The sequence below is a fragment of the Lycorma delicatula genome, chromosome 4, assembly GCF_047948215.1.
Source record: "Lycorma delicatula isolate Av1 chromosome 4, ASM4794821v1, whole genome shotgun sequence".
Classification (NCBI taxonomy): domain Eukaryota; kingdom Metazoa; phylum Arthropoda; class Insecta; order Hemiptera; family Fulgoridae; genus Lycorma; species Lycorma delicatula.
This window is the reverse complement of record NC_134458.1, coordinates 33,529,210-33,553,578: the sequence shown is the minus strand read 5'-3', so window position 1 is coordinate 33,553,578 and position 24,369 is coordinate 33,529,210. Positions and strand designations below refer to the sequence as shown.

Below are 24,369 nucleotides of genomic sequence, written 5' to 3'. Positions count from 1 at the left end.
TAGATAAGGTCTGTCATCCAGAACACCGGGTAATTCATTTTGGATATATATATATATATCCACAAATTCTTTCTAAGCAAAATATAAAACGGGACTTTTTTGAGTTAGAAAATTAGGTTTGTAAATCTATTTCTTCAAAAGAAGAAATCAAATTCATTGCATTTAATTAAAACGTCACGGTAAAAATTTTGTTTTCGTAAACCACAAATAATATTTTTGTTAAAAGAAAAATACACAATTTTTTTAATTAGAAAAAACACAACAATAAACAAAAGAAAAGAAACTAGATTGACAGTAATAGTGGAACATGTATACCACGTGTAGGTGTTATGAATATCAGATTAATAATATAATTTTTTTTATTTGAATTCATATTTCTGTTTTTAGTTTGACGCTATCTGTTTGCTGCTCCATGTCACAAGATTGCGCGCATCTGAAGCGCATAACAGCTGGATGTCGTCTCCGGGCAGGAGAGGTCAAGTAACTAGCTTTAATCTTGTAACAGCTGTATTATTGTTATCAGAATGAAATTTCGAAATATACAAGAAGTTGAATTTAGCTATTGATGTAAGAATTATGTTTATATATACATTTTTTTTCTTTACGTATTTATTCATTTGTAATCATTTTCATTCCTTTAATATTTGATCAATAGAAAGTTGATTTAAGTAATAACCTTAAAAATCAATATAGAACCCTTCACTGGCTTATAGAAAATAAATGTTTTATACGTTAGAAATGTGTGAATATATAGTTAAATCGAAAAGAGCTACTTTCTATGAACCACATACTTTCTTACGAGGGTTAGAAAGAACAGAACACAGGTATTGATTTTGTAGTTCGTTCTCCTCAGTCTATTTCACGAGGGGTAGAAGCCTCTAATTTGAATGTCGAAATCGTGATTATTTACCTATGACGGTGTATAATTCTAATTTTTTTGTTATATTTGTTCCATGAGTTTAATTAAATAAAATTTTATCTTAATTAATTATGAATGCCTTAATAATTTTATTATTTTGTAAGCTAAGTGATAACGTTTATTATATATAAGAACGTTTATTTAATGGTTTGAAAAAAAAATGTAACTTGAATTGCATGTAATCAGACCCTAACAAGTAAAAATTCACTGAGAGGTAGGTAATAGTAGAACACATTAAAACTTCGTTCATAATAGAGTATTTATAAATTCAATGAATTTTATTTAGGAATGTAATAAATTAGTTGTCATAAATGCAGAGAAATGATCAGATTTCTGTTTTACGTGACTGTTTTAAACACCTTTTCTAATTTATACTAATTTTTAGTGTTTGTTGTTTGTTGTAATCATATGTGCTTACATATATATATATATATATACACACACACACACACACACACACACACACACACACACACACACACACACACACACACACACACAGTTCAACCATGAAGAGGTATACGCTTTTGAGCTTTTGACTTAGTATCACTTCCCCATTCCTCCACCGATTCATTGAAACTTTACAGGTCTTTTAACAAAGATTTTAAAAATGTTCTGTGAAAATTTCAACCTTCTTGTATGTATAAAAACAAAATGTCGCGGCACTGAAATAAAAACATCAATTTCAGATTTTTTATTCATTACAAAATAGCTGGTAAAAATCATTAAAAACATACAGCTGTTCAAATTGAATAAAACAAGTTAATAGTTAGTCATAACCATGACTAATTATCTAATTGTTTTTAATTTTTCTATTTCTAATTATCATCTGTTTTTAATCATTTTTACCAGCTATTTTGTAATGAATAAAAAATGTGGAAATTTATGTTTTTAGTTGATAGCCGCCATTTTGTGTGTATGAATCCTAGAAGGTTGAAATTTTCACAGAATATTTTTAGAACCTTCGTTAAAAGGTCTGGAAAGTTTCAACAGAATCGGTGGTGGAATGGGCTTGTAATACTAAATCAAAAGCATATATCTCTTCGTAGGACACACGGTATATATATGTATATATCATCATGATGTAGTATTCTGTCAATGGCAGGTCCCTGGCACCCTTGTTGTCTCCATCTGTTTCTGTCTCGGCATAATATTCACTACCTTTTATGTCATTTAATAACTTCAGCCTCTTCCTTCCTCTTCTTTTTTCACCTTCAAGAATTGTATTTATTACTACTTTTTCCCTAATTATATGTCCGATCCAGTTTCCTTTCCTCCTTATGATAGTCGCCAATATTTTTCTAACTTTATTTATTCTTCTTAATACTTCTACATCTCTTATTCTGTCCACCCATTTTATCTTCTTCAAACCCAAATCTCAGAAGCCTCGATCCTATCTTTTTCCTTTTTCCCCAGTGTCCATGTTTCACCGTATAAACAACATAGTAAGTTCCAAATAGTACAGAGTACTTCTACCTCTTTTACTGGATGGATAGAAGACCATATTTAACTAGAATTTAAAGTCAGCATGATTCATTGGATCATCACAAAACTGTTATATCTATGTTTTTGACCTTCTGTCACAGTCAGTCTTCTGTGAAAACTATTTTAATATGCAGAGGCAGGTCATTTAATATTGAACAAAACTAGTACAAAATAAAGATAATTTAAAATTAACAGTGCTATGTAGCAAATGCTTTTTGTAATTTGACAGTTATCTTTTTTACCGATAAATCAATCGAATTAAAGAGGTTACCATCAGTCATTTAGTGGCATAGAAGATTCTTTGTTTATATTTTCTGGTTGTTTCTGATCAATTTGATATGACCATAACACTCTTCTTTTTTTCTTTTATTTTATAGGAAAAAATTTATGGAAAAATGACATTATTCTTAAAAAAAAATCTATGTATATATGGTGTGTAAATTTACAATGTTATGTTTAATCTTACATGTTATTTATTGTCTGAATAACAATCCTCAGAACCAGGCCATAAATAAATTTTCATCTGCTATATGAAACTAGCAAACACAGCTTTCATAAAATTCTTCCCTGAAATTGAAATTCCTTCAGAGATCTTTACTTTTTCACTGTTCATCTCTATTTGCAGAAGATTATTAACCATAATATCTTACTTCCAAAGCTTGAACTTCCAAAATTTTACTAACTTGTGATGTTTAATTTGAGTTTTCTATTTCTTCTCTGGATTATCAAATCCAACACATCATTAACTTCTAAAATTCGTGCGAAGATAGTTTACAATATTCCATTGACTTTGAGTATATAAGAAGACCAGTATGAGAGAAGTAAGTGAAACCAGTAGAATCCTTTCATCAGTGATGCACAAAAAATAAAAGGTTTTAAAAGACTGAAAGAAGAAGAAAATATTGATAAAGAAATAATAAATTGTAAAAATTTCAATTAAACTGGAAAGATTTAAGAGTAAAAAAGGAAAACATGAGATAAATAAAGAGAAGGAAAAAATTGAACAAAAAGAAAATTCATGAGATGCTAATTAAGATAATTGCTTCTGAGAAGGGTAATAATAATAATGTGTCCTGATTAATAAATGTATCCGTATTTAATGAGTAAAATATTTGAAAATATAAGTAAGCATTTCAGGTACTCTCAGACCAATTTTATCATGAAAAATATGTAAACAGCTCCCATATTCTTATAAAAACACCTAATTTCACAGTAAATGTTTATAAGTCATTTAGTTATAATTTTTCTGAAATTGTTTTTTACATATATACTTTTATTTTTAGCAACATTCAAAAAAAAATGTTCAGTGCTGAAATACTTACATATTTCTCTGTAATTGGTTTAGTTAACTCCATGAGTTAATAACAGAACACATATGTGTCAGGAACTTATTTTAATAAGTTATTTATTTTTTGTAACAGTTTTTTGTAATTATTATTGAATGGATTAAAGGTAGGGTTGTATTCTGATCTTTCTAGACCATAAATGTTTTTAAATGCAAGGAGGGGGTGTCCACTGAAAATGTTGCTTGTTTGTAACATTCTCCCATGGAATTCCCTTTCAGTCTGCTCTCTGAAAGGCATTCCAGTGCTAGGACCAAGGGAGATCTAGCAGGATTATGCCTGATGGTGGTCCTGTGTTCTTGATGTGTGTTGGATCAGCCAATTGCAGATAACTGCCTTTCAATTGGGTGGGTGAGTTCAATTTTAGTAAATTGACATTCTTAAACTGTTTGAAGAATTACTGATACTGAGGTTGTACATTGACTGTATAAATATTTTACTAGGAAATTCTGAACATTAATTAATTATCAGATGCAATGAACACATCATAAGACTAAGCAAACATTCAGCCATTGTTAAGGAACTTTTATCTAACAAACTGACATAGATGAAACTAATCCTCTTACACTGCAAATCCTGTCTAGAAATTAAAAGAACTATTAGCAGTGTGATGTATAGAAACGTGACTGAAAAACATATTTAATTTACTGACTCATCTCTCACAGAGATGACTATACTTCCTTCATGTTTTGTTGTACAGTAGCATATAAATTAATTCGAACACAGGGAGTTTTTTATTTATTTCTATGTCATGGTTACACTGCTTGACCATACCTATTCTTTATGTTGTCTGTGTAATGTGATATTATTGTTCTTTGGTTATTTGGCAATGTACATGCTATAAAGAGTATTTTGTGAAAGTTTGTCATTTTTTTTATTACAAAATCATATTTTTGTATTTTATTCCATGTGTCCTTAATATACAATAATGGACATAACTCCAAGAAAGGGTTTGGAAATTGTTTCTCCTTCTGAGCATACCACAATGACACAACAAATAGCTTCTGACTGTAGTGTTGCACTAGGAACATTAAATGCAGTTTTAAAACAATTTAAAGAAACTGACTCCTTTTCACCTCAAAAAAAGGCAAATGTGGCTGTAAAAGAAAAACTTCTCCAGTGCAGGATTAGTTATTAGTGAGACAAAGTAAACTTGATTTAAAATTATTTCCTGTGGACTTAAATCAAGAATTAGCAGCGAGTGGAACAGATTTATTGTGGAACAGACGTCAACTTCTTGCAGCTGGATAGAAAGTTCATTGGCCAGCTAAAAAGCAGCTTTTAACACTAGCAATGTGAACTGGACCAAAGAAAAGTGGAAAAATGTTATGTTTTCTAACAAGTTACATTTTTATGTTCAGAGGCAAAGGGTTCCTTACATTAGAAAAGCATCAGATGAAAATATATAGCAGCTTATATCCGACAATCAAACATCCCAGAAATAAATGTTTTGAGGTTGTTTCACATTTGAAGGCCATTGTTCATTACTTCCAGTAGATGGTATGCTAAAAAGTGTTGGATATGTCAAGATTCTGAAGGAAAGGGTTGTGGCACAATTTGAAAACAAATTCCCACCAGGGAACAGAGTGTTTTATCAAGATTTGGTGCTATGCCGTACTGCAAAAATGGAAATTTTTTTGAAGAACAAAACATTAAAATGCTGCCGTGCCCAGGTACTTCCCAAACTCAGTTGAAAATGATTGGGAAATAGTCGAAAAACGATTCTCAAAAATGAATTGGACCACAAAAATTGACCTCATTAAAGCAATAATATCAATATGGTTTCATGATGAGAAAAAAATGTATAGTACACTTATTAAATCGATGCCAAATCCTGCATGTGAAGTGTTTAAGAATAAAGGAAGGCATATTAATACTAAATATTCACAAACTGTACAGGTATGATTATTTTTTCTAAAAAAAGTTACTTTTTATTAAATAAAATCTGTGTTTGAATTAATTTTCATGCTACATTATGTATTTCTTTAGTAATTGTGTACCATTTTCACAGTTATTCTATCCTATATACAATGAACCAACAGGAATAAAGTACAACTAAAGGATACTGTATTATATTTTTTCTTCTGCTGGTGTCTACTATCTAAGGTCTATTCCTATTGTTCTTTAACTTCATTTGATTCTTAGGCGCCATCATTATATACAATATGACATAATTTATAACAAATATTGCTGTCAAGAGTTCTCAATGTGACAATTTGTTTATTATATTTTCTCTGATTGAATAATTCTCCTCCTCTATGAATCATGAGACCTTGCCGTTGGTGAGGGGGCGTGAGTGCTCAGGGATACAGAGTAGCTGGACCAAAGGTGCAACCATATCGGAGAGGTATCTGTTGAGAGCCAGACTGAGGAATGATTCCTGAAAGAGAGCAGCAGCTCTTTCAGTAGTTGTTAGGGGCGTGAGTCAGAATGACTTAAACGGCCATATCAACATCACTCAGTCCTCTGAGTACTGCGCAGCTGAAAGCAATGGAAAATTACAGCTGCTTTTTTTCCAAGAAAATGTGGCTCTCTGCATTTTCATATAGCAATGATGGAGGCGCCTTCCTTGGTAAAATATTCCGGAGGTAAACTAGACCCCCGTTCGGATCTCCGGGTGGGGACTACTAAGGAAGGGGTCACCAGAAAATTTAAAAATAACATTCTACGAGTCGGAGCGTGGAATGTTAGAAGTTTAAAAAAGGTTGGTAGGCAGGAAAATTTAAAAAGGAAAATGGATAGGATAAATGTGGATGTAGTAGGAATTAGTGAGGTTCGGTGGGAAGAGGAAGGTGATTTTAAAATAATTAACTCAGCTTCAAATAATGGGCAGGCAGGAGTAGGTTTCATAATGAACAAGAAGATAGGGAAGAGAGTAGAGTATTTCAAAACGCATAGCGATTGTCCTTATTACTATGCGTTGCATTGTAATAAGGATAAAATCAAAACCTAAACCGACAATGATTGTTAACGTCTATATGCTTACAAGTGTCCATGATGATGATGAGGTAGAGTGTGTATACGAAGAGATTGATGAAGCAATTAAACACGTAAAAGGAGATGAAAATTTAATAATAGTTGGAGATTGGAATGCAAGCATTGGAAAAGGCAAGGAAGGAAATATAGTAGGTGAATACGGGCTGGGAAAAAGGAACTTATAGAGTTTTACACGAAGTATAATTTAGTAATTGCCAACACCCAATTTAAAAATCATAATAGAAGAATATACACTTGGAAAAAGCTAGGTGATACTGCAAGGTATCAGATAGATTATATCATGGTTAAGCATAGATTTAGAAATCAACTTGTTGACTGCAAAACTTACCCTGGAGCAGACATTGATAGCAACCATAATTTGGTGATAATGAAATGTAGATTGGGGTTTAAAAACCTGAAGTAAAGGTGTCAGATGAATCGGTGGAATTTAGAGAAGCTTGAGGAAGAGGAGGTAAAGAAGATTTTTGAGGAGGACATTGCAAGAGGTCTGAGTAAAAAAGATAAGGTAGAAAATGTAGAAGAAGAATGGGAGAATGTTAAGAAGGAAATTCTTAAATCAGCAGAAGCAAACTTAGGTGGAATAAAGAGAACTGGGAGAAAACCTTGGGTTTCAGACGATATATTGCAGCTGATGGATGAACGTAGAAAATATAAGAATGCTTGTGATGAAGAAAGTAAAAGGAACTATCGGCAATTAAGAAATGCTATAAACAGGAAGTGCAAACTGGCGAAAGAAGAGTGGATTAAAGAAAAGTGTTCAGAAGTGGAAAGCGAAATGAACATTGGTAAAATAGACTGAGCCTACAGGAAAGTTAAGGAAACTTTTGGGGTACATAAATTAAAATCTAATAATGTGTTAAACAAAGATGGTACACCAATATATAATATGAAAGGTAAAGTCGATAGATGGGTGGAATATATTGAAGAGTTATACGGAGGAAATGAATTAGAAAATGGTGTTATAGAGGAAGAAGAGGAAGTTGAGAATTAGAAAAACAGTTGCTAACATTTACAGGAACCAAACTGCAACAGTAATAATTGAAGAACATAAGAAAGAAGCCGTAATAAGAAAGGGAGTCCGACAAGGATGTTTCCTATCTCCGTAACTTTTTAATCTTTACATACAACTAGCACTTAATGATGTTAAAGAACAATTTAGATTCGGAGTAACAGTACAAGGTGAAAAGATAAAGATGCTACGATTTGCTGATGATATAGTAATTCTAGCCGACAGTAAAAAGGATTTAGAAGAAACAATGAACGGCATAGATGAAGTCCTATGCAAGAACTATCTCATGAAAATAAACAAGATCAAAACAAAAGTAATGAAATGTAGTAGAAATAACAAAGATGGACCACTGAATGTGAAAATAGGAGGAGAACAGATTATGGAGGTAGAAGAATTTTGTTATTTGGGAAGTAGAATTACTAAAGATGGACGAAGCAGGAGCGATATAAAATGCCGAATAGCACAAGCGAAACGAGCCTTCAGTAAGAAATATAATTTGTTTATATCAAAAATTAATTTAAATGTCAGGAAAAGATTTTTGAAAGTTTATGTTTGGAGTGTTGCTTTATATGGAAGTGAAACTTGGACAATCGGAGTATCTGAGAAGAAAAGATTAGAAGCTTTCCAAATGCGGTGCTATAGGAGAATGTTAAAAATCAGATGGGTGGATAAAGTGACAAATGAAGAGGTATTGCGACAAGTAGATGAAGAAAGAAGCATTTGGAAAAATATAGTTAAAAGAAGAGACAGACTTATAGGCCACATACTAAGGCATCCTGGAATAGTCGCTTTAATATTGGAAGGACAGGTAGAAGGAAAAACTTGTGTAGGCAGGCCACGTTTGGAATATGTAAAACAAATTGTTAGGGATGTAGGATGTAGAGCGTATACTGAAATGAAACGACTAGCACTAGATAGGGAATCTTGGAGAGCTGCATCAAACCAGTCAAATGACTGAAGACAAAAAAAAAACAGAATAATTCTCTCTTTTTTTTATATATATTCTTTATTACCCAAAACCCATTATCCCCCCTCTCTTGCTCTCTCTGTATGTGTGTGTGTGTGTGTGTGTGCGTGTGTGTGTGTGTGTGTGTGTGTGTGTGTGTGTGGGTGTACAAATTTTTTTATCATCTTGTTGATTCAGTGCTCTGCACATTCTTACACATTCTTAAACTAGTAAAAATGAACTGACCTGATTACTGAACTGGAAGTAAGACATCAGTGTTTTACAGGCAACACTGAAAAAACCATTCTGTACAAATTAAACAGTTCAGATAGTTAAAAATATTTAATATTATTATTTTTTGTTACTTATGAATGTATTCATTAAAAATCAAATTTGTTATTAAAAAAATGTAATTTTAAGTTTTTAAAAAAATCTGGTAACTTTTTTTTACTAATAATGCATTTTTCCTAGCAGTTAAATTTGTTGTTTGTTAATCTACGTGTATATTTTATGAAAATATAATGAAGTCCTTTAAAAGAGGTATAAACTAATATTAAAATTTTCCTTGGGGTTTTTGAAGTAAATAAATTAAATTTCTGACAGTCAGTGAATTGCAGGTTTAACAGAAAATTCATATAACATTTAAAATTTTAATGCTTCATATGGCATCTCCATGCAGCTGGTGAAGTTATTTTATCTTGATGTCATGTTTTTCATAATTTTGTCTTTTTAACTGTCTTCCCACCCATTCATCCATCTATCCATCTTCCAATGGATCAATATATATTTCATATTTCAATATACATTATTTTTATATAATAATAGATTATTATATAGTAATTTTAATGAAACCCATTGATACTTAATAGATGTCCTGAAACTAAACATAATAATTTTTATGTCTTTGGTATTATAGCTTTCAAATCAATTTTCAATTTTGCATTCGTTCTTTTATTTTGTAAGCGCTAGTACTTTTAAAAAAATATAATTTGTCTTAAATATTATTTAAAACTATCAACTTTTAAACACACTGAACCAAACGTACTAAATAAAATACACATAGATTTTTTAAATTCATGTCGTAATGCTTTCATTTTCTTATGACAACCTTCAGACATTGGTGCTGCAGTCTCACCCTTTTTTTTCTTTTTTTTGAGTTAAGTAGCAAATAATCTGAGTGTAGTCGATTAGCGTATTAGATTTTAATTGAGTCTCATCATTTAGTATATTGTTATGTATCTATAATTTCATATCTTTTAGTTGTGTTCATAATGTCTTTATTGTGTATATGTAGAGCATCAAGTTGTTAATGTTGGTAGATTTTCGATTTGCATTTATGAGATGGTTAGCTATGTTGTTATGAAAGTTTTTTATGTGTTATAAGCATTTTAAAAACGTTGATAACAATATATTTGTATTTGAAGCTGTAATCATATGTCCAGCGTTCAATCACATGACTTCACTTTATGTATTCCATATAAAGTGTTCTGTTTGCAGCAGTTTGTTTTTTTCTGAATTAGGATTTTATAAATTTGTGAGATATTTTCTCTGTGTGTTAGTTTATTTATATTAATGTGATTTTTTTTTTATGTCGTTTACTTTAAGTAGAAGAGAAATCGAGTGTGTTGTATCTGTTTGCTGTTATGGTGTCTTATCTAAATATGCTAAATGAACAGATATACTTCAAATTAAATACACTTTTTTAAACCGGATTCTAAATATATGTCTGTCTGATTCAAATTAAAAATCACCATCCGCTAATGCTAGGGTGAGAACAGCAGTACCGATTACTGAGAGGGCCATAAGGTAAACTGAAAAATTCATGATAAAGTTTGATTTAGTTTTTTATTTAAATATTTAATAGTATTAAACGGATTTCATCACTGATCATCACGGCTTAAAATTAAAAAAATTATATAATATATATATATTTAATTTCATCAGACACTATATACAAACTTTTGTCTCTTTATCTGCATTACCAAATATAAACTGTAATTATAGAGCTTTATTTGCAGTAATATGCTAAACTAGCCTGATCTGAGGTTAAAAATGATTTGCTTACATAATAACCTTAACTAAAATTTATATCAAGTAATAGTAACGATAAACTGAGAGTTCACTTAAAAGAAAACTAAATGTATTTGTAGTTCTTTACTTCACTTTTCAGCATTAACTCTTTCAAAATCTCTCTTTCCAAACCTCACAGAAAACAGACATAATTTTTTTCCACTCGATTCTAATCCGAGTCACCCGTACTTCTTTTCCATTTTTGAAATCTCCATAGGATAATCCTTCTCGGCCGGCGATCGCTTCCACTCACAGTACGCCGTGCCCGTTTCCATATCTTTTTATCTATCCTTGTAATTATACATTGAAGCCCTGTGTGCTGCTGTCCCTTAATTTCTCTTTTTATTTCTTCTAATTACGCCCATCATATATCTTCCCGCTATTCTCATTGTCATTCTCGGCTTATTCCGTGTCTTTTGATTCAGAATCAAAGTTTTACTAGCGTACTTTCAGGCAAGGAGGATAAGTTTGTCCCGTAACTTCGGTTTGATGTTTTTTTTATATCTGCTTTTAATTTGGTGAATTCTTTACATCTCAACGGGCTCTTCCGATCTAGAGCGCATCTCCGAACAATTTCAGAAAGCTAACCGCCCGTATCTGTGCTGTGCTCGAGATAAATTACATTCTTCGCCCTTTTTATATAAATATCCCGTTAATAAATTTCTGGTTCGCAATTAATAGAGATAAGTCAACATTTATTTAGATTCACATTTAAACCGACTATCTCTCGTACTTCTCAATTAAGTCAGAAGTTTTTTTATAAGCCGTTCCCATTCTTAGCGATAGGATTACATCATCAGCAAAATCTAAATGATTTAAACACACCTCATCTATCTTGATTCTTAACCCTATCCGATTCATTTCATTAAAAATGTCTTGCAATACTAAAGTAAAAATCTTCGGTGAACTGATGGATCCTTCCCACTCTCTTATTTATTTTAATTGCTGAAAAACTTGGCACAGTTTTCACAAGTTTCTTTGATAATATTAACAACTCTGCTATAATAATCGCATCGGTTTTGATTAAATCCGAAATAGTGAAATAGCTTCACGAAAACGAGTATCGGTCTTTGAAATAAAAGACCTTGTGGAAGTATGTGAGCAAAACGTTCAGAGGAAATTTATAGATTCTAGATTTCAGAATCGGTTCTTTGACCGATATGATCTGCCATACCATGCTATACTTAAGTCTGAATCCTAATTTGGTGAAAGAAAGAAATTCAGTTTGTTTTTAAGTCTACCGAATAATATTTTCTCGGATTTATTTACCAGAAAACGGCGTCCAATTTTTCAAAAGAACTCGGTATTGTAGCTCTTCGTTTTGACGAAAGTGACAAAAACTTAAAACAACAAGAAGAGTACGGATGCATCCGACCTTATTAACTAGAAAAATGGAAGGCGTTTATCGACATTTAATAGACGAGGAAGAAAAATTTCTACGATACTGTCGCGCAGAATCAGGAACGTTCGAAATGATTGATTCGAAATGACAAACAAAATCTGACAAAAATTCAAAGATCAACATCTGTTTTCTTAAAATAGTCCGTTTTCTCGAGAAATGACTATTAATTATGAGTGAAATGTAAGTAAATATTTATATTTATCGTATCGGTGACGATGTTTAATGTAAAAAAAATCAGTTTTTTGCACTCGTTTCATAATTTGATGAAGTCGTTTGATATTGTTCAACACTTTATACGTGATATTGTTGTGATAATGGCATGAACGAGATGGAGCGTACTGTGCTTGAGAATGGATATTTTTAGTAAAATTTGATATCGATGCAGAAGACAATAGTAATATTGATATTTCGTTGTGATAGAGGGAACGTGGCATCGACGAACGCAGATATACATTGTAATTTAACGCTTTTAAAGAATTTTCCTCATGTTCCAAATACGGGCGATTTCGTGGAGGACAAAATTAGTTAAATTAAATAAAATTAGATGACGATAAATATGGAGCAGATGATATTTGGCGATGATGAATATGTGCCTGTGGTAAAAAGGCTAAGACGCTGTCAAAATGTTTTTTTCAGTTTGATTGGCAAGAGTAAATACCTTGGGTTTTACTGAATATCGGTCGACAGTGGAAAATATTTTAACTGTAGTAGCCTTAGATGCGAAGAAATTATCGCACTGCACGTTCTTACTTTTTTTTTCTAAAGTATGTTTCATCGATGTCAATGATGGATTTTCCTGTACGTTGCTCTGTTTACGAGTATTCTGTTTTGTATGAATCATCGGTACATCGTTACCGGCATCGTTAATCGGTTCTACTTTATTTTCATTACTTTGTCGTGACAAAGTTGTACACACATCTATCTTTGCGACATCCGTATCGCGAATGTTTTAATTGTCTTCTTCCTCGTTAACGACAAAAGATATTCGTTATATATAACATTAACGAAGACATTGATAAATCGCATCTGCTCGTAATATCGTCATTTAAACTTTTGCAAGGTATTTTCTATATCGAGCTACTAGTTATGCCCAACGATTCTCCCCTTCTGTAATTAAAGAAATAAATAAAATAACAAATGAAACGAATTATAGTGTAGGATGAATAACGTAAAATTTCTTTATTTTCGGATTTTTGGCTACTGGGGATTCTTATTTCAGTTATCGCCTTGGACATTCAACAGTACAAAAGATTGTTTTTGAGGTTTGCGCAGCGATCAACGTAACTTTATTAGCAGAATGCATTGCGACTCCATCCCGAGCAAAATGTTAGCAAATAGCGCATGAAGTGGACTATGTGAATTTCCCAAACCGTTTATGAGCCTTGGATGACAAGCGTGTAATGATAGAAGCGCCAGCTAATAGTGGATTTTAATATTTTATTATAAAGAGATATTTTCAATTGTGCTTCTGGCGTTGGTGACGGCAACTATAAATCGATTGCTGTCGATATCGTTGGATTATACGAGAAAAATAGTGACGGAGGTATTTTTGCTATTTCTGCAGTGGCAAAAAAATTATAAAATGAAATTAGAATATTCCCTAAGACTCTCCGCTACTAGGGACAAACATGGCACCGTATGTGATATCGGCAGATGAAGCGTTCCCGTTCAAAAAACGCAAACACAAATTACTTACAAAATCTTGAAAAACAAAGCGGAAACGTTTCACAAGCAGAAATTTTTTTTTAAATTTCTTTAATTCCCTTGAAGGTTCAGTACCGTGGCAACAGGATCGTATAATGTAATGCGAGGAGTTCAAATTGTCGACATACTATGTTGCGCCTAGATATTTTCAGTAATTGTAATTTTAAATTTTCTTTACCAGGTAATCCTACTGCTTACTCGATTTCGTTCCATATTTTCTTTTTGTAATTATTATCATTGTAATGAGGTGATTATAAACCTATGTGATTTATAAATCAAAGTCAGGTTTATATAACCTGGCTTACTCTTCACCGATTCTATAAGCATTTCATCTGGAAATTAAAAATAAAATGTTTAATTTATATAACTGAATTTTATTCATAAATATGAAGAGTGGAATAATAAACATTTTTGTCCATGATAATATTTAAAAAAATATAAAAATATTTATTTATAATACACACACACACATGTATATAATTATTTTTATATTTTCTTAAATCAGAATATTTTTCATAATTTCTTCAACATTTTATGTAATCTTTCAATTCTTTTTTCAATACATTCTATTCTCAAGAAATTTATGGTTCATGTAGAATCACCGTCATTTTTATATATTTTTAAAGTTGGTGAAATTAAAAATTTATTTGTCTCAAGTTAAAGTTAGATGGACATAAATAATTTTTCTCTCGGGTCTTCATATATAATTAATTATTAATACATAATTATCTTTCTCAAAAGTCCACGATTTTTCGTTTGCCATAATGTATAGAAAATTAATTTCACGCTCTTTTTCACCGAAAGATTATTACACTGGTCAACATAAAATTTAGAAATGAAAAGGGAGTAGGTCTTCTATATAGTATTTTATTTGCTGAATCTGAATGTGTGTTCCGAAACAACCCATCCATAATGTTAAGTTACAACCCCTTAAATTTATTTGTTCCATCATTCGTGAAACAAACAATACAAATAAATTAGTTAGTACGTCTGTGTGTTTGCTTATTCACATCTGATTTATATTGTGATGCGTGCAGAAGACCTATATTTGATACGTAACAGTTGAATGATGTCATTTCATGTCAAGCCAGACATATATAGACATCTTAGTGAGTCAAGTAATGAGTAATTCAACGGGATGAAATTTTCTTCAGTAAGAATTCAGCGCTTGGTGTAGCTTGCTGTGTACGTTAGTTGTGGTAGTGGTTTTACCATACAACCCACCGGTTTGGTCTAGTGGTGAACGCGTCTTCCCAAATAAGCTGATTTGGAAGTCAAGAGTCCTAGTAAAGGCAGTTACTTTTATACGGATTTGAATACTAGATCGTGGATACCGGTGTTCTTTGGTGGTTGGATTTGAATTAACCACACATCTCAGGAATGGTCGAACTGAGACTGTTCAAGACTACATACACTTCATTCATACTTATACATACAATCCTCATTCATCCTCTGAAGTAATACCTGAACGGTAATTCCCGGAGTCTAAACAGAAAAAAACGAAAGAAAAGTGGTTTTACCATACACATATTATAAAGATTGTTTCGTAAGTGATGCAATAAATTTAGTGAACGATTTTTCGCCTAGTTTTATCTAGTTCCAATTTTTCTTTTTGACCTGTGTTATTATTGAATTGTGAGGAAATTGTCCATAAGGAGACAAGATTCAACATCAAATGACTCGAGATGGAACGACTGAAATCTATTCGTACTAGGAGTACAAATCGCGACAGGTTCGCGTCGAAGTGTGATCGGTTCGGAACCTGAACAGAATGGATAGGGAGAATAAGGTCAAGGCTTTAAATTGTTTCTTGTTTACAGATATTTTATCGGACCGAGAGTAAACCGTGATGGTCACTGGTAGTGTGTGGGTCGGGCTTTATTCTTATTTTTTTTAAGCATTCTTTTAATTTTATCAGGCCATCTCCTACATCCCAACGCCCCTACGGGAAGAAACCCACTTTGTGACGATTCTGGTCGTCACATCACCCCCGTTCCTAGCCCTGATTGGCTTTAATGGGAGTCGTCTTCAGACCCTCTAACTGATTACATCTCACAGTTATAAGCCAGGCCTCGGTTGGGATGCCTCTGATGTAAATGCCTCGCTAGGCATTTACATCAGTGATTTTTAACTCAGCTTTTGCCTTCGCTGCAGGCCTCATCCGTACATCTTGAGTGTCTTACATCGTTGCCCTCTGAACTAGCTGACTGAGTTTGCGGAAGTACGAACCCAACGCCTAGTTCTACATTTAGATAAGCTACTTGTGATTGTAAATGTCTCATATCTGTTTGGTAAATATAATGCATACCACCAACAGTGTTGATCACAACAACGGAATTTATTCCTATTTCCCTTAATGTTCTCATCTCTTTCTGATCTAAGCCTTCAATTAGATTACAACTACGGACTCCGGTCTGGTCTACCAGGGAGAGGTGGACAGACCGCCGACTCCCACTAAGCTCCAACGCAGAGTCCCGCATGACATTTAGTTCATCACCTAAAACAACCATCGTCGAGATGGCGCTACACTCCACGGCTGCATGGATACCCAAGCCCTAGGCAGTGTAGTCACCATCCCGCCGACAGTTATATTGTTACTCATTTATTAACCGCCCTCCTCAAGACGGCGCTAAACCTCACGGCTGCATGGCTAACCATGCCCTCGACAGTGCAGTCGCCGTCCCGCCGACAGCTTATTCTTTACATAATTTCTAATATACTTATAACTTATGGAGGCGCGATGCCAATGCGCCTACCTCCGGCCAATCTAACTGCCCAGGCGGTACCCTAGCCACCCGGAGTAATACTCTACTCATACCCCCTCGACTGATCTGCTCAGTGCGAGATACTTCAGGAAGCCAGCCACTATTGTCCATTCTCTACGGGTCTTCCAATTGACCTGCAGATCCAAAAAGGAATTTACTCTGTCGAGTTCCCTAGCGATTCTGGTACATTCAGCCTCATACCGGGAACAAACATAAAAGACATGGTCCGCAGTGTAATCAACTCCACAATCTGGGCAAAGTCCCTGGCCATCTCCTACAGTTTCTTTCTTCCTGACACTCACTTCCTGTCCTCCTCCTTTGACCCCTCCCACTTCATTTAGCAACACCAATATTTCTTCATTATTACCAATACAATAAAATAAATTAATTATATAAAAATTAAGAAGAAATAAATAGTTTTACTACTGTAAAGTGGACAGCTTTAAAATTAAAATTGAAATAAATACAGTAACACAGTAGTTAAAATTACAAACCTGATCAGGCACTCGGTTGAATTTAATACTCCTTAAATATAATTACATGTATCATTCTTTCCTTAAAATTTCAAATATATGAATTTCATAGACATATTTTATTATCAGTCAGCCCTCAAGAATAGAATAAAAGGTAATATGACTTAGTGTAGGTTTTTCGGTCCACTGATTAGTATTCTCCAACCGATATCCTACATATAGACAAAAATAGATCACATTTTATCATACCTGAAGATTGTGAAACATAACGCAAGAGTGGTATACTAAGTGAACAGACACAATTCAAATATGATAAATTTTCAAACACATCCTCAGTTTTCATAACTTGATGAAACCATCAGCACTGATTACTGAAAATGGCAACAAGAGCAACTGAAAGCATTTATGGTCAAAATTTTATTAATGTTATCTAAATTTATTAAGTTTGGTCTTTAAAAATAGTAGTCTATACAATAGTAGTCACTCATAATCATGTGATTATGCATGAGTTTGCGAGCTTGTGAATAATGTGATATATCACTTTTAATTATATGTAAAATCAGGATTATTCTTAAGAAAGTATTGCTCTGAGAATTCTGAACTTAATGAAATTTATTCTTTATCATGTAGAATTCACAAGAATGTGGATAAGTAAAAATTGATCGTATGACACTTAAATTGTTATTAAAATACAAAATCAAAGAACAAATGTTATTTAGGACCATTAAATATGAAAATATGTAGTTACTACAATGATGAATTAATTATAGTAATATGTTTTTCATCATTATGTATATATCATATTACATATTATTTGCATATCTTTATATTTTTATTTCCATTGTTCTCATATTAACCCACCGGGTTGGTCTAGTGGTGAAATCATCGTTGCAAAACAGCTGATTTCAAAGTCAGAAGTTCTAAAGTTCAAGTCCTAGTAAAAGCAGTTACTTTTATGTAGATTTGAATACTACATTGTGGATGCCAATGTTCTTTGGTGATTGATTTTCAGTTAACCACACATCTCAGGAATGGTCAACCTGAGACTGTACAAGACTACACTTCATTTACAATTCATACATATCATCCTCATTTATCCTCCGAAGTAATACCTAACAGTGGTTTCGGAGGTTAAACAGAAAAAGAAAAGAAAGATTGTTCATATATTTGTAATTGAACTTAAATTAACAAATTTATCATATATTGATTATGTTTTTTTTCTTTACAGACTTAAGAAAACTGAAAAAGTCATTTGACCTCTAGAAGACACATTTTAAATATGCCTTTAGAAAATTTTTTCATTATAACACAAGTCATGAAAACAAAACCTTATTAAAGTAAATCTCCAGGTAAAGTTTAATTTCTTAATTAATTTGTTTTATAAATGTAACTCAGCTGTTAGCTTACTGTGTAGTCACCAGACAGAAAATAGAGACTGAATTAGTTCTAAGGCGATGCTTCTATCAGATAACAATGAGTGTATACCAGCTCTATCATCAAGGCAGCGCATTCTCAGTATGGCAGATATAGAGGTATCAGATTTATACTGAGAACTGATAATAGGAAAAAGGGATCAAGGATAAGGATAAGGGTTAAGTGGTGAGAAATGACAATCTACCCATTATGTTAAATACCCTGATCTGATTTAGATCAAGGGATACTTTTTTACTATCTTGCCCAAAATGCGAAAGCACTTTTAATTATATATGTTGATATAGAAAAAGCCTTTATATACTTAGAAAAGGCATTTGATAACATTGACTGGAATAAAATGTTCAGCATTTTAAAAATTTAGGGTTCAATATAGAGATAGAAAAACAGTTGCTAACATTTACAGGAACCAAACTGCAACAGTAATAATTGAAGAACTTAAGAAAGAAACCGTAATAAAAAAGGGAGTCTGACAAGGATGTTCCCTGTCCTGGCTACTTTTTAGTCCTTACATAAAAATAGCAATTAATGATGTTAAAGAACAATTTAGATCCAAAGTAACAGTGCAAGGTGTAAAGATAAAGATGCTGCGATTTGCTGATGATATAATAATTCTGGCCGAGAATAAAAAAGATTTTAGAAGAAAAATTGAATGACATGGATGAAGTCCTACGCAAGAACTACCGCATGAAAATAAACAAGAACAAAATGAAAGTAATGAAATGTAGTATAAATAATGTAGATGGACCACTGCATATAAAAATAAAGAAGAAAAGATTATGGAGGTAGAAGAATTTTGTTATTTGGGAAGGAGAATTACTAAAGATGGATGAAGCAGGAGTGATATAAAATGCCGAATAGCACTGGCGAAATGAGCTTTCAGTAATATAATTTGCTTACATCAAAAATTAATTTAAACATCACAAAAAAATTTTTGAATATATGTGTTTGGAGCATAGCTTTATATGGAAGTGAAACTTGGATGATCAGAGTACCTGGGAAGAAAAGATTAGAAGCTTTTGAAATGTGCTGTAAGAGAATGTTAAAAATCAGATGGATGGATAAAGTAACAAATGAACAGGAGTTGTGGCAAATTGATGAAGAAAGAAGCATTTGGAAAAGTATAGTTAAAAGAAGAGATAGACTTATAAGTCACATATTAAGGCATCCTGGAATAATTGCTTTGTTATTGGAGGGACAGATAGATGGGAAAAATTGTGCAGGCAGGCAACGTTTGGAATATGTAAAACAAATTGTTAGGAATGTAGGATGTAGGGGATATAGCAAAATGAAACGAATGCCACTAGATAGGGAATCTTGAAGAGCTGCATCAAACCAGTCAAATGATTGAAGACAAAAAAAAATAGAAAAAGCAAAATAGTAGTTGAGCAGCCATTAAACAAACTGTTCACCCACACTACTTAATGTATGTTTAACAAATTTAAAACCAGAATTTGGCACTAAGAAAATAGTTATAGAAAATATATATTTTTTTATGTATCCCAAAATGTAAGGTTAGTTTTACTTATAAAGTGATTAGATTGTTCCATGACTGATCAAAATTTCATTTTCATTAAGGGGTTTTAATCTAATTGTTTTTTTTTTCTTAACCAAGTAAGTTGTTTGATATTACATTGTTTATAATTCATCTCTCTTGATTTGGATTATCTTTTAGTTATAAATTGTTATCTTTTGTATTATTATTTGATCTAAGGTATGTATTAATTATACTCAGTTTATTCGTATAAAACTCATGATTTCCATTATTTGTTTGTTTTAACAATAATGGTGCTACAAATGTTCAATTGGTTTTGAAATGTTCAGTATTTTTGGGAGATTACCTTTTTTACATCAAGTGCTGAAAACGTCCTCCATTCACTTCAAGACACAGCTGAACTCATCATTCCACGTTCTAGGTTATTTAATAAGAGTAATACTTTGTTATTACTGTTGATTTCAAGCATAATATTTTGTTTGAAATCATCTAATACCTGAGGACATATAACTTATATTTTTGCTTTCATATAACCCTGAAGGAAAAAAATTTGTAGGGTTAATTTAGGTGATCTAGGTGTCCTCAAGTTCCTGGAAATGATGCAGTCATCAAAGAAACTTTCAATCAAAACCACAAATCCTGTTATTTACAGCATATTGCTTTCTATTGGAAGTCCCCTTGATGTAGTTTAATTTCATCCAGTCGTGTGTCAAATTTCATGAAAACAATGTGGTACTCTGTAGTGTTTATAGTCCCTTAAAAAAAAATTGGACCCACTATTCTCTCTGCCAATACTGCACACTGAACTCTTGACTTCCAGTGAGTGCATAGGTTTTTCATCAATGGTATGCAGTTTTGACACAGCCAGACAAATAGAATCAGACTTCATCTGTGAACTGGTTAACAGACAGTATACCAGGATTTCCAACCTGGCTGCCTGGAATCGACAATAATATTCCATCCTTTTAGTCATATCAGGTTCCAACAATTAATGAAGAGCCATTATCCTACACAGTCTTAGCTCAGCTTTCTTTGCAGTTTTTTGACACATCAAGTAACAGCCACAGTAACCTCTTTCAGTTCAGATGAACAATTCTTTCCAGATCCTTTTACAAGATTATCAGTTGTTTCCAGCTGGCAAACCAATGCCAGTATTGTTCCTATCTGACCTAACACCAATTTCCATCAGGTATGAACATTGTATTGCTATGACTAAATTTTTTATTCATTAACATATTACAATGAACAGATGCCAGTGTAGTGTGTCACATCTTTAATCACTGTGTCTCATAGCACATAAATTAAACAAGTACGATTAAACACTTATTCCAATGAATAAAGAATAATAAAGAAACTCATAAGTTTTATGTGAATTACTTGATGCAGTACTGTATGTAAGATGTGGTGAAAGAAGCCTCCTGACGAGTTTCTCATACCTCTTCCAAAATATTTGCTCTATTTAGATTGATCTCACATGCCAATGAAACAAGAAGGTAAAATATATATATTTTGTTATGGTATGTTTTTTTTTTATATATATATATATATATATATAGTACATGCACAGATAATTTAAAGACACAAAATAGTTATGAATGACTGGCACAAGCAGATAATGCCACCTTACACAGAATATGCAGAAATTTAAATAATTTATCTGAATATCTCCATTGAACTGTTTGGAGTAGTCAGTAAAGTTTGGACACAGTATCTGTGATGGTTATAAAGGTCAGGAGATGCCTCTGAGTAGGAACGATTTATTCATTTAATATTGTATTATTTTGTGATTTATTTATTATTAGTCATATTAATAATCGATAATATACAGTAACATTACATATTTTATTTAACATAACATAACATGTAACGTTAGTTTAGCTGCAACATTACCTGTTTCATCCAAACTCAAGTGGCTAATAACTATTCTTTTTGAACTGGTGACCATCACTGATGTATTTCCAACTCATCTCTTATAGTAACTGATTTTTCATGTACTGAAGACAAGTGAAAAAAGTACCAAATTGAATCATACAATTGACATTGAGTTTGTCTGAAGGCAATTTTTCAAATTATTCTTGTACATTAGTACTTAAGAACTTATACTATTATCAAATCACAGTTTGTCATACCGAAAGAATTTCATTGTAACAAAGAGGCGTATTACTGATGCATTACTCTTTTTAAAAAAGTAAAAGATCAGTTACACTATACAATAGTCTGTAAATGTTCTTCAGTAATCTATAATCATTCTTAAAAAACAATCTGTAAGTTTACCTGGACAGCAGTTTTCATTTCTAAATCATGATTTTCCTTGGTGTTTCTTCTTTAACATTGCCTCAGATTCTGCTACTGTGAATCAGCCATAAGTAAGATATCTCTAAAATATCATTAAGATTCTTCCTTTCTTAGATTTTATAAAATACAAAATTTCCGTATTTTGAAACCATACCTTTATTAATGTCATTTACTATAAATCACAATCAATGTAATAATTATTTATACATTACATGTAATGGGCTGAAATCTCTTTAATCTTCTGAACCGCTGAGATCATCAAATTCCCGAAATGTATAAAGAGAAACTAACCTAATAAAGAAAAACTTGCACGATAAGTACTCTTGATGTCGGTCTTAAAATTCTAAGGTTGATTCTTTCCTCAGCCGGGTTTCCATCATAGAATATATTGTCAAAAATGTCAGCAAAAATTTTAATATAGTGAACTTTTGTGGCTCTGTAATTTTTTGAAAACCAGATAAAATCAGTCGTGTTTACATTATCTTTTTGAGTGTTATCTCAGGGTCTTCTCACACTAAGCTCGTATTTAAACCTTAGAGTAAGACCGTTAAGGGTTCATTGTGATAAAAATTTGATAGAGTTGTTACAGTAAATTTATTGACAAATCTGGTATTTTGACTCTTCCATGCATTTATGTTTGCATAGTATGTTTTTATACAAAAAACAGTCTTTTTATTAATAAATAAGAAAATATACCCACACTGGTTTGGAAATAATAATTTGAAATATATTAGTCTGAACATACAACATAAAAAATTAAATTACTATAAAGTTTTATAACAATATTGATAGCGCAAACGCAGCATTAACTATGCAAACATTTTGGTCTAAATTGAACATATTTATTTAAAAAATGGTTTTTATTTACTCAAAAAGTTTTGTTTATCAGATCCATAAAATGTAGTAAACCTAGTTATTTGCTGTGAATCATTTGTCTGAGTGTCGGTAAAAATTATATTGTTAAATAAAAATTCTTATATGAATAATTTATTCTTGCTGTAGGAACTTTTTTTTGTAATTTATGTATAATTTATTTTCTGTTTTATGACTATTGTGATAATTGTATTTGATTATCCTGCAAGTAAATAAATGAAAAAAATGATAATAAATAATATTCATTTAATCATCCTTAAATAACGGTGATACAATAAAATTAGATTATTTAATAACTAGATTTTTAATTTAATAGAAATCTTCGTGGATTTTTAATAACTTGTAGTAGTTCATCCTTATTATATATACATACATGAAGTTGCCACATGCTGCGCTTCATATCGACGAGCCGGACGCCAGTCGTTCAGATGTTAGCGGGAGTTACAGTACACCTACACGTCTGCACAAGCGCCTTTCCCGCCAAATCAGCTGACCGTCAAATTCCACCACGCTCTGGCGTCTTTATAAGCAAGATATCGGTACTGTGAGATTCGCTTTCTCGCGGACCACCGCTAAGAGAAACCAAGAAGTATAAGGAAGAAGTTTCCTAGCCGGTCCGCCGATGGTCGCGGACGCCACCTTCCCGCTCCAGCTTGCCGGACTGCAAACGCTCTGGCCGGTGGACCTACTAGCAGGAGCCCGCCCAACGTGAAATCGCTCGAAGAGAAACCACCTCGGCTACGCCAGCGGAAGACGACCGAACTGCGGGGTTCGAGTGGCCATCCCACGCTGTAGTGGGGGACCCAACTGCCGCTGAGCGGAGATCGGACTGATTCCAATCGACGAGCCGCAACTCCCCGACTGCAGGTGACCCGACATCGCTACCAGCTTTTGGACCCGACAGCCATTCTCGGCGCTAACAAGCCAAACATACAAACGACCCTTTTCAGGGCTACCACAAGGTTCTAAGGTGACACGTGCCGTCGAAGCCATTCGGTGACAAAACGTATATATTAATCTCCATCATATTAAAGTTATTATCGTATTCTTTTGATATTTTATAATGGAATATTATTTTGAAAGTAACGGAGTATTTATAAAATCAGAATGGATGATTAGTTACTAACAGTGATTAATTATGAATTATATTTGACATATTTTT

At 32.6% G+C, this 24,369-nt stretch overlaps 1 protein-coding gene across 2 annotated transcripts in view; it reads left to right on the top strand.

Moving 5' to 3' along the window:
- Window positions 1-426: 426 nt before the first annotated feature.
- The window catches only part of Tmem43 (Transmembrane protein 43), a 57,152-nt gene continuing 33,209 nt past the window's right edge, over window positions 427-24,369 (top strand). For both annotated transcript variants that reach the window (XM_075362628.1, XM_075362627.1), the window contains exons 1-2: window positions 427-567; window positions 18,342-18,462. The gene's annotated coding sequence lies outside the window, so the exon portion shown is untranslated. The remainder of the gene's footprint in view (window positions 568-18,341; window positions 18,463-24,369) is intronic.